The sequence below is a fragment of the Muscardinus avellanarius genome (genome assembly GCF_963383645.1).
Source record: "Muscardinus avellanarius genome assembly, chromosome: 15".
NCBI lineage: Eukaryota > Metazoa > Chordata > Mammalia > Rodentia > Gliridae > Muscardinus > Muscardinus avellanarius.
The window spans coordinates 86,657,038-86,665,849 of record NC_137801.1 but is presented as its reverse complement, the minus strand read 5'-3'; the positions used below and the strand labels follow the sequence as shown (position 1 = coordinate 86,665,849).

Here is an 8,812-nt window from a genome sequence, read left to right as displayed (position 1 = left end):
GGAGATGGAGGCCGTCTCCCCAGGGGTGACGGGCAGGGACAGCGGGGTCTGCGTCAGCACAATGTCCCCCAGGGATCCTGAAATCAGAAGAGAGAAATGGAAGTTCATGTGTGACATCAGAGTCATTTTCAAGATTTCTCTTTAGTTTCTTATTTCAAGCTAAATTTCATCTGTGTGTGTGTTTGGATTGGTATTCCACAAGTGTCCAATTTCACATAAGATGGAGTTTTTCCAGGTACAACCCCTCTCTAGAAGTCACCTACATTATTCCTCCCTTTCCAGGTCCCAGAACTCAACAGTATGGAAATTCTCTTTTCATGCAGAATTCTCTCCCTTTTACAGATCGAAGCATCTCATGTCTGGCCCTGGAGGATAATAAACGCCTGTCCACCCAGTAGAGAGAAGACCTGTGGGAGCACTGAGCGCTCCTCCTCCCCGTCCTCCTCCCTGTCCTCCTCCCTCCTCCCTCCGTCCTACCTGGGATCCAGAGCATCAGCAGCCCCAGGAGCTGAGCAGGGCGCCCCATGTCCACAGCTGCACTGAGGATGCGGCTGTCCAGGCCAGACACAGCTGAGCTTTATGTCAGGCTGAGGGCGGTCCTCCCTGGGCAGCATGCAAATGCCCTGGTCCCTGGTGCAGGGGGGGAGCTGGTGGTGAAGAGAAGAGAGACAGACAGAGACAGCGGAGGCCTGGCCCTTTCCTGAGCACAGAGACAGTGCTGTGCCCCAGGAGAGACGAGGGATGCGGGGCTCCCTCCTGGAGAAGGGCGGCCTGGGCCTTCTCCTCTGCTCTCTGGCTGCTCAGCACTCTCCCAGCCTCAGTTACTCTGTCTTTACTCACTATGACCCATAAGTACTGGAGGATTCTTGTTTCTTTTTCAGTTTTTATTAAAAGGAATAGCATTAGTGTTTTTAATTAAGATGATATCCATTTCATGGGATTACAGAGATTATAGATGTAAGAAAAATATACCTTTACTTTCATTCAAAATACAGATAAAAGTATGGGATATTCCACTTGACCCAATGCCTCCCTGGTGCCCCTCTCTGGACATCACTGCCCCTCTGAACCTCCAGGGCTCCTGTCCTCCTGACATCTGTCACAATGGTTTGGTTTCCTAAACGTGAACATCATATAAATTGATGTAAGCGTCTTTATTTTAGATTCTTCTTCTCTCCTAAATGTCGACAGCCTTCGTGCCTCCCGTGGACTGAGCTCACTGTCTGCGTCCACCCCTGTGACCCTGGGGTTTCTCATCCTGAGCTTCCTGTAGAATGAGCTGCACCTCATCATCCCTCCTCATAGAAGGGCCGACTGTGCCTCAGCTGTCGTGTGTGTGGCTACGCCGATGTGCCCCATAGCGTGAGAAATAGTCACTGTTGTAAGTTTTGCATTTCTGATCTGACAATTCAAAGGGAATCAATTCATTTTTGTCTTTTGACATGGTAATGTGCAAAACCTTAGCAAAGGGTGAAAACCTTGGTTCTACCATGAGGAATATTACAGAAAGACTGATAAATGTTGTACAGGATGAAAGAATTTGGAGGTGGACACTCTGTGTAAAACAACCCCAGCCTCACAGAGGGCAGCTCCTCCTAGGAGGAGGTGAAGTGGGGCGCCCTGCTCAGCTCCTGGGGCTGTTGATGCTCTGGATCCCAGTTGAGGACGGAGAGAGGAGGTAGGAGGATGGGGAGGAGGAGCGCTCAGTGCTCCCACAGGTCTTCTCTCTACTGAGTGGACAGGCATCTTACCCTCCAGGGCCCGACAGACGCAGACTTAAGCGGACACCTCTCTCCCTTGCTCTGAGGCTGAGGCATTCCTCTTCTGCCATTTTCCTTTCCCGGTTCTCTTCACTGGCATGACTCCACTGAACACACTGTCCACACTGTCCCCTAGTCATGGACAGGCCGTGTCCACAGTTCCTGAGGAGTCGAGAAGCTAGCCCATGGCAGTCCTGTCTCAGGAGCCAGGAGGACACTGCGGCTTTGTGCAGATCCAAGACTGGCCTGCAGGTCCCCAGAGCATCCACACTGGCCTGGGGAGGCCGCAGGTTGGGCACCTTCTCCCACCTAGATGAGGGGCGCCTCGATCCTGGTCCTCCTGAGCCGTCAGTGTCTACACCTCACCAGAGCCCTGGCCTCACTCTCCCTTTACCAGGTGGAGTCCTTGACAAATTGTCTTTTCCTTGTGAGGCAGCTCCTGAGACGACACACACTCTGCTTCTCATGTGTGAGACAGAAGAGCTGGTCTCCATTATTGGGGCGTTCTGGGTCTCTCTGCATGTCTGTTGCTCTGTGGACACGGAGTTGGCTGGACAAATGGGCAGCAGGAGGCAGGGAGCAGGAGGGTCATCGGGTGTGACTTGTCACTGGGGCTGAGACATTTCTCTTCTGTCCATTTCTCTTTCACGATTCTCCCATTTATCTTTCCCGAGAGAGTGTCTGGAATGCAGGGTCGGCCATGAAGAGGTGACAAAGCTGTGACGGCAGCAACAAGCCCAGGAGCAACTGCAGCCAGAGCCTTTCCCAGGACACCTGAGCCCTCCCTGCAGGGACTGGAGCGCCATGCGCCCTCTAGTGGCCACGCGTGGAGGGACACCCTGAGGGTTTCCTGGGAACAGCGTCTTTGATGAGAGTGTTTTGTACTTCTTGCACGGTTATAAACCTGTTTTGTGTTGTGTGCCTGTGTGCTTGTGCCATAAGTGGCTTCAGGTGCTATTCAGCGCTATAGTTACATAGATGGTGATGCGTGGTTTCCGCTGAAATGTCAACTACCTATGAACTTGGATTCTGTGGCTGCGTCTGGAATCACAGCGCAGTATCTGCTGCCCAGCACCGAAAATGATGGAATGAACATGGGCATCGTGCCTGGCATCAGTGTTTGGCTGCAGAGAACATTTTCTGCCCTCTTACAGGCATTGTCTACAGGCCATGTAATTAGAAAAAGAGTAAATAAAGGTGTCTGTGGGGATTATTTTTTAATGTCAGTTTAAATGGAATTTTTATTGTTTTCTTTTTGTACTGAGTATTAAACACAGGGCCATTCTTCCTCTAAGCAACACCCCAGACCTATTTTGAAATAGGGTCCAGCTATGTTGATGAGGCTGGCCACAATCCTGAAATTCTGCGTAGGCCCCTAGGTACTGGGATTCATTACAGTGAGAGACCCTTCATAAAAACCAGTGCAGAAAAAGAACATCCGGTTCATAAAAAGTGGATTCAGTGAAGAACAGAACATCCAATTCAAAATAAGTGGTCTGGTGCAGAAAAAGAAACATCAGGTTCGTAAGAACTGGGTCCAGTTCAGAACAAAGCATCTAGTTCAATGAAGTAGATCCAGTGAAGAGTAGAACATCCAGGTCAAAGGAAGCGGTTCCAGGGCAGAGAAAGAACATCTGGTTCAATGAAGTAGTCCCAGTGCAGAAGAACATAAGGTTCATGTGAAATAGTTTTGAGGCAAAAAAATAAAAAATCTGTTCACTTTAAGCAGTTCTGGTACAAAAATGATGAGAAATTTGAGTGCAACACCCTGTGATCCTCCTGTATCCGCCTCCCAAGCCTGGGCCTTTCTCCGGCTTGGGAGTCCTCTCCTTGGCCTAAGTGGAGTGACAGGTGTCTGCGCACCTGGCCCAGTGTCTCCTACGTGCAGCTCCTGGAGCTCGGACCCTGCTGCCCGGCTGCAGTGCAGGTTCTAGGGGCAGCCCGAGAAGGTTCTGTGCTTGGCGTTTGCCACTGTTCTCAGTGGTGCTGAGGACGCTGCCGATTCTGGCCAGATTGGCAGTGGCAGGAACCAAATGCCGTGTCCACGTTACTCTGCTCTGCTTCCATTTTAAGAGAGATCGACATTGCTTCTTCAGAGGATCCTGGTGTGTCTCATGCAATCCCTTGTTTGTGGTCGACTCCATGACTTAGTGAAGCGTGTTGCTCTGATTCCGACATGCCAGCTGCTTTATATACTTAGAAAAAGGTGTAAAGCCATTCTGGACCATGCCCCTGCTCACGTTCTGACCGCTGAGAACCCTGAGCACACGGGGAGGTGGGCTGACCTCACGCTGTGGGCACCATCACCTCTGAAGACATCTCCCAGAATGCCCTTCCCCTCTGGCTGCTGTGGGATGCTGAATGTGGAGCCTCCCGTGAGATGCAGAAGTCAGAGGAGGACGGAGCTGGACCGAGGTGAGGACTCAGAGTGCCAGGTGGGGCTGCAGGCCGCGGGCAGCCGCCCTGGAGTCAGGCAGGGTGAGAGCGCAGGTCACGCACCGGTCCCTAAGTGGAGCCTGGGCTCTGGCTCGGGCCCAGGAGGGAATCTCTCACTGCAGCCTCTGCTTCCCTAGTTCATATCCCTGGCTTTTCAAATGTTCCTGCTTGGACAACAATTATCTAGAGTAAAACAATTTCTGCAGATTTCTTTCAAGATGCAATCTTTCTGCAGAGAGGCCAAAGGAAACCCTCAGTTCAATTATCTGCTATTGTTTTTGTTTTTGTTGCTGCTGCTGCGTTCTGTCTGCAGTTTTCACTACCACACCCCAGACCTTCGAAAGGCTACAGTTTCATTCTCATCCCAGTATATAAACGATTCTGACTTGACTGCTTGGAGCGCCTTCTCCTTCTGTCAAGGGCAGCCTGTGTCCTGCTCCCCACACCCAGTGACATGGACGTGGAGGTTTGCAGCACTTTGACTCTCACTATGCTGTATGATTCCGATGCATCCACAACAGTTTATGAAAAACCCCAACTCTTGCTGACACCTCCCTCCTCAGGTGCAGTGGTCTGTGTCCTCCATTACAGCAGGAGAGGAGGGATCAGGGCTGCGCTGCTAGGCTGAGCAGGAGGAAGAGAGTCAGGTGCAGGGGAGCCTCCCTGGCCCTGCTACCAAAGTTCCAGGGCCTCAGAGCTGGTGCCTCTGAGAAAAGCTCTCAGCAGCTGGAGGCGGCAGGAGGAGCAGCTGGGGCCGCCCAGCCTCACACTCTGCCCTGGGTGGTTTATGTCATGGCCTCTATCACTGTGGGAGGCCAATCAAAGTACTGCTGACAGTAGTAAGTGGCCACATCCTCAGGCTGCAGGCTGCTGATGGTGAGAGTGAAACCTGTCACTGATCCACTGCCGCTGAACCTCGAGGGGACCCCGGATTGCAAACTGGATGCATCATAGATCAAGAGTTTAGGGGCTTGCCCTGGTTTCTGCTGATACCAGGCTAACCAATTGTTTATGCCCCGACTGGCCCGGCAAGTGATGGTGACTGTGCCTCCTGGAGACGCAGACAGGGAGGATGGAGACTGGATCATCTGGATGTCACACCTGCCACCTGAAGATGGAAACAGAGAAAGAAATATTCACAGTATTAATCACATTACAAGAGGACTGTCCTGAAGGGCCGGCCATCCCTGACCACACTGATCCAGTAAGTTCCTGCGCTGCCCTCCTCACCTGGGAGCCAGAGCAGCAGGAGCCCCAGGAGCTGAGCGGGGGCCCTCATGTCCATGCTGGTGCTGATGGCACTGACTCCTCACAGGTGCAGCAGCCTGTTAAGAAGCCCTCAGGCCGTGGGCTGTGCTCTGGGCACATGCAAATCACAGGGCCGGGCAGGCTGGGCACAGCTGTTCTCAGTCACACGCACAGTGTCCCTAGTGACCCACGACAGACCAGGGTCACACCGATTTCCCTGCAGAGAGCGTGTTTCTCTGGGGCCACAGCCCACATTCATCCACATTCTTTGGCTGGTGATTTCTTCATGGATCAGTGTTGCTGTTGAAACCTCGTGGCCTCAGAAGTGACGCAGTGTCTGCATCGCGTCCCCTCACGCGCGCTAGAGGAGGTTTTCACTGTGAAGCTCCCACCTTCCCTCTTCAGAGGAGTCGCAACCTTTCCTGAATCTGTCACCCCCTTGTCCCTCTTGGTCCCCTTTCTGAGCTGGTCCCTGAGCCCTCTGAGCCCTGCTCCTGCCCTGGGGGAGAGGAGGACCCTGTTACCACCAGACACAGCAGGACAGAGGTGAAAAGGGGGACTGGTGACTCTGCGGGTTTTAAATTTTACTCCACTTTTTTTTTTTTTTTTGGTTCTCTGTATTCCCAGAGACGTTCTAACTCTGAGCTACACCCCAGCCCTGCTTTATTTTTATTTTAAACTGGGGTCCCACTAAGTTGTGGAGGGCCTCACTAAGTCACTGAGGTTGGTCATGACATGCAATCCTCCGTCTCATCCTCCTACTACTGGGATTACAGGCGTGCACCTCCACACCTGGCTTCCATTTTCAATACCACTGTGCTTTTAGGTTTAGGTCACAGGGAAAGAGAGGTCTGAAGGTCACTTTGCCTGCAGGGCTGGGACAAGCTGGCCGTGAGGATGTCACTGAGGTCAAATTGCTACTTGCCCAGGAGAGGAGCTTAGATCAGCAACTGGAAATGCGCCTGTGCATCGAGGTCCTGACGGGCTTTGGAGACGCCATGGAACAGGGAGGAGATTTGGAATAAGGTTCTGAACCCTGGGCCGGGTCAGAGCTGTGGGCTCTGCTGGGCTGTGAGGAGCAGCTGCTCTGCTGAGCCCTGGGCAAAGGCCTGGGAGCAGAGCTCTGCCCACGGGGCTGCCTGGCAGAGGAGCCAGGGAGGGACAGCGCCCAAAACCCTGGTGCTGAGCCACGCCAGGAGCCCACGGCCCTGAGGGTGAGAGGCCAGGAGCTCAGAGCTGGCCTGGCTGCGAGGGGACACTGAGTCAGTACTGTTCACTGTCCTGGGGGGCTGAGACCCACGGTCAGTCAGCAGGGACCAGCCCAGCCCAGAGCCTGGCAGACAGTCAGTCTGTTCTACTTGGAATAAAAGGACCTTGTATAATCAGTTAAACTTGAAAATCGCAGGCCTTTTGTGTACATGTAGAAATTCATTATTATATTAACATGTTGATGAATTATACTTTTAATTATTTGTAGAAAATACTACGTTATTTCTTTTGGTTTTACTATTATCGTTATTTTGGTACTGAGAATAGAGTGCAGGGACATTCTAGCCATGAGTTACACTCTTGGCACTTTTTGTTTTTTATTTCAGTACAGAGTCTCACTAAGTTGCTGAGTATGGCTTCTAACCTGAGATCCTCCTAGCTCAGCCTCCCAAATTCTAGGATTTCAAGGGAGGGCTACCACACTTGATTTAACACAGTATTGTAAGCTGTGGGCCGTGGGGCATGAACACTAGGCCCCACGTGGTGCCTCAGCAAACCTCCTCGCCCACCACAGAGCCTGAGCGTCTTGAAGCTCAGGACCCCCTGAGGCCCTGTGGACACAGCAGTGACGTGCCCATGGCTGAGGACTCCGGGCACTGGCTGGGGACACACTGAGGCCACATCCCTCTCCCTCTACTCCTTCCTTCTCGGAGCAGCACCAGAGCCTCCGGTCACTGTGTCTCCTAGTCACTGCCCCTCCTGCTCTGAATACAGCAGGACAGGTCGTCCTGACAGCACATGGCGGCCACGTCTACATCACTGAGGCCCTTGATTTCACAGGTCAGGCCCATTGCTGACGCATCCTGACCCACTCCATGAATCTTCCTGGGAGGACCTCTGTTGTCAGAGAAGGTTAATATACATCCCAGAGTAAATAGGAAACATACCAGACTTGCACGAAGGGGTCCGCAGCCCATGGTACCCAGTGTCCCAGGAGCAGTGGGAGCCATGTGAGCTGGACAGAGAGCTCCAAGACTTAGATCCCTCATCTGACAGGACCACTGCCACCGTCCCAGGGCTCCTGAGCCCAGGCCCTGTGCTCTGTACTGTGGGGTTTGTCTCCACCTAGTGGCCTTTAAAGAGAAGAGGGGTGGGGTGGGGAGAGAAGAGACAGAGACAAGACAGAGACGCAGAGCAGAAAGGGCTTCTTTGGGGTGCATGGCTCTCCTTTCATAAGAGACTTGGTAGAGCTACAGCAGAGCAGCGCGGTGTCAGTCTAACACAAGCACAGAGCAGAGATGATGGTCTCTGGTCCTTCTCAGCGTCTTCAGGCTGAAGTTCCCTGCAGGATGGAGAGCGCTTCAGCTGTACCCAAGTCTCCTACATTCCATAAGCTAACAAACTATATGTGCACCAATTATCTGAGTTTGCAGCCCTGGACCTGTTAGGAATCAGGCTGGGGGCAGAGTGAAGGAGGCCATGGTGGAGTGCTTAGATCTACAGCTGAAGCCCTCCTTTCCTTCCCAGCTTCCTCTTATTTGATTTCTCCTATTTTATCTCTTCCTCTTCCCCTTTGTAAAACAGCTCAAAGCTCCCTTTTCCCCCTCCTGGGCGAGGCACCACACATTACAGTTAAACAGACAATGCTAAGGAATCTGGGGAAACATCTAGTCGTTCTAGGTGTTCGGAATTGCCTGGTATGTTAAAGGTACAAAATGAAAATACGCTTTGTAAATTTTTTTTTTTTTTCGGGTCTGGAGATGGAACCCAGGGGCATTCGACCTCCGAGCTACACCCCCTGCCCTATTTTTTTATTCTTTATTTTGAAACCGGGTCTCACTGAGTTGCAGAGGGCCTCACTAAGTAGCTGAGGCTGTCCGCGAACCGCGATCCTCCAGGTCTCAGCCTCCCGAATGCTGGGATTACAAGCGTGCGCCACCACGCCCGGCACTTTTTTTGTTGAAGTTCATATGAAATGGTATTTTGGGGAGGACTAGCCAAGATCTTCCCATCTGGAATACATTATGTTGCACCCTAGTTCTCTGGGGGAGGAGCACACATAGGGTGCTCTGCCTGTGTGGTGGGATGAGGCCAGCGTCTCCATCGCTCCTGGCCTGTACATGCTGCTCTGAGCTGTGTCCATGGTCTCTCTCTATACA

General features: G+C 52.3%; 1 gene segment (V, D, J or C); it reads right to left on the bottom strand.

Moving 5' to 3' along the window:
- Positions 1–4,981: 4,981 nt before the first annotated feature.
- On the bottom strand, positions 4,982–5,481 carry LOC308274041 (immunoglobulin kappa variable 1-12-like). The segment is given in 2 exons: positions 5,427–5,481; positions 4,982–5,304 (listed from the first exon to the last, which is right to left on the bottom strand).
- Between the last annotated feature and the right edge of the window lie 3,331 nt (positions 5,482–8,812).